Source organism: Rhagoletis zephyria, unplaced genomic scaffold (genome assembly GCF_001687245.7).
Source record: "Rhagoletis zephyria isolate East Lansing unplaced genomic scaffold, Rhagoletis_zephyria_1.1 Rzeph_scaffold_13770, whole genome shotgun sequence".
Classification (NCBI taxonomy): domain Eukaryota; kingdom Metazoa; phylum Arthropoda; class Insecta; order Diptera; family Tephritidae; genus Rhagoletis; species Rhagoletis zephyria.
The window spans coordinates 1-3,006 of record NW_016170841.1 but is presented as its reverse complement, the minus strand read 5'-3'; positions in this window follow the sequence as shown (position 1 = coordinate 3,006).

The following is a 3,006-nucleotide window of genomic DNA, read 5'->3' as shown; positions in this document are numbered from 1 at the left end:
CAAGCTACGATATCTGTAATAGATAAAAATAATGGCGGTAGATAAAAAGTACGTTGAATATATTTTGAAAACATTAATATTCAATTATATTTTAAAAACATTAAATTTTAATTACATGTCCATACATACAAACATAAATACACGTTTATACCGCTAAGCCCACACAAAAATTACGATTTTATAATTTTAAGCGTTGGCGCCTTTAATATTAAACCACTAAATGAACCCACGCTGATGTCCACGTGCTTAAAGAAGGTTTCAACATTCCGATAATCTAAAATCGAACCAAACATAGTATTGCTTGGAAATGTCTATGATTAACTTTGTGATTGGTAGTTCGGACACATTGTAAAGTATTTGCAGTTGTGTAAGCCTGGCCAGACGGCACGCGTGACTTTTTAATTAATTATTGTGGAAAATGTAAATGACTTAATTAAAGAGGTAAACAACGCAAAGCGAAACTTGCAGCTCACAGCAGGCCTACGCACGCACAACGCTGTTGGACTTTTAAGCTTTTAAATGCACCGGAAATGTTTAATCATTAAAAACGGTATCAGTGTGTGTGTATGTACATACAAACTCGTACAAATGGACGAATGCACGTCAGTTAAAAAAAAATACTTTGGGATAACTGGACAAATTTACCGATCGGTGGGTCCCAGTTTCGTTGAATGACACATGGAGTATAAAATTATGCAACAAGGTTTTCCTCAACATACAATTACATATACTTCACCAGGCGTTAACATATTCTTAAGCTCTCCCTCTACTATCCCAGTTAAAAATAGGACCGTCCGAAGAATAATCTTCGATCGCTTCTTCCCGAACAATAGATTGCTCCACAAAACTCCGAGCCTCGTGCATTTTATACTCCTTTTTAACATTACATACAAACAAAAGTGCGTACGTTACTTAGTGCTTTGTTATATTGCACGGTGCGAATCGTAACAAATCGCGGCAGACTCGTAAGGATCTATTAATTGCATTATAAACATTTGCATATATTTGTTAAACAAACAATAGATAATTATGTGACAGTTCACTCCGTTCAGTTTCTTCCATTATAACCCGGTCCTAAGGATACTAACAGGGCGAATACATATAAGGTGGTGTTACCGGAAAATGAATAAATAAGTTATATACAGTAAAATGAATAAAATGAAATGAAATTAACGTTTAATTTCTAACCAAACCTATGTATGTATGTAACTCAATCGCCTAATGGTTTGCGTTCCGTACACATATGTTTACACATCAAATTTCGTGAGCATCTGGTACTCTCACCTTTTTTAAGAAGTTTCACTTCTATCACGTGTACGGTGGTATACGCGCCTTTTTCTAATTTCTGATACATTAGGGCGAGGGTGAAATTTTTGTTTTGACTATACGTGTTCAGTATGGAAGGATTATACGAGTAATTCTAAGAAAATTTGCCGAAAAAACCATGGGTCCAAAACCAATTTTTAGTTTGGCAAATTGCAAAAATAGGTTTCGAAGAAAATGTGAAAATGTTGCGCCCTCTGGTGGAAGTTTTAAGAAAAAGATAATTGCAAAAATGGATCCCTCATACCAAAAAAAAAGCAAAAGCATGTTTTTATACAAAATTTAAGCACTTCTTTAGGACACCACAGCACAAACCTATTTTCGCAATTTGGCAAACTCCAAATTGATTTTAAGCCCATAGTTTCTTCAGAAAATTTGCTAAGAATTACATTTAAACTCATTCTGTTGGTTTTTCCCCCTTATAAAATATATTGAACACTTTGAGCGCTTTGCGCGACCTCTAAATATTTTTTTATTTCAAAACAAAAAATAGGGCAATATATTTTTCGATATAGAACAATACTAGGGGGGTGACAGCATTAATATTCCGGCTTTACTTATTTTGGACCCCCCTAATATACATACATACAGTATCGGTCATATTGTAGTACGCCATTTCAAAGTGATATTGTTTGCCCCTTATATTTAATTATTTATTTTTAGGCATTTTCAATTTAAACAGTTCATTCTCTTACAAACGCCAAAAAATTTAACAAAATTTCACACAAATTTCAAAATTTTTTCTCAGAAGTATAGCTCATTCAATTTTAGTCTAATTATGTGGAAGTTTCAAAGTTTTCAAAATTACCGTTGATTCAAGTTTTTTTATTTTTTTGCCGAAGGTGTTGCGGTTTTCTTCCATATGAGGCATTCCACACTATTTCAATTGATCAAAACCTACTTTTGCTCGATTTTCGGAAATGTTGCAGAGAAGGTCATGAAGTGTTTGTAAACGCAACAATAATATTTTTTTCAAAAGTTATGCAACATCCAAAATATTAGGTGTCTCACGATAAGTCGTTGTTTATCACATCATAACTCGATAAACTCGATCGGCCGCTGTGGTGTAGTGGTAAGCAGTGCGCGCTTCCACTCCGCAACGCCTGGGTTCAAGCCCTGGTCAAAGCAACATCGCAAAAAATAATAGTTTTTTTTCTTACCAGCGGCCGTCCCTCGGCAGGCAATGGCAAACCTCCGAGTGTATTTCTGCCATGAAAAACAGCTTCCCATAAAAATTAACTCGATAAATATTGGTTGTATCAAAAAAATCACTTAGTACTTTTTTATTGGCAAAGAGTGAGAGATTTATTAAACATTATTAATTTTTAAGTCCAATTTTCCATACGTACATATACATAGCAATGCTAATGAACAATATAGAAAGTTGATAAAAAAAATATGTTTTCAGGTTTTTAATAATCTGCAGAAAATATATGTGATAGAGTGTATATCAAAGATTTAACTGACAAATTTTTAAAAGGTTTCGTATAGATAAAATTGTTTAATTAAAATTAGATCAAAATACGTGAAGTAGGCCACTTAAAAGCCTTTTCTTACGGATAGCAAAGATAGCTACGCACTTTGGTAGAGGTCCAGGTAATATTTGTTTCCCTATACTTTACTTTGCAATAATCTTCTTATTTTGCGAAAAATCGCGAATTTAATATTAACATAATCATTTCT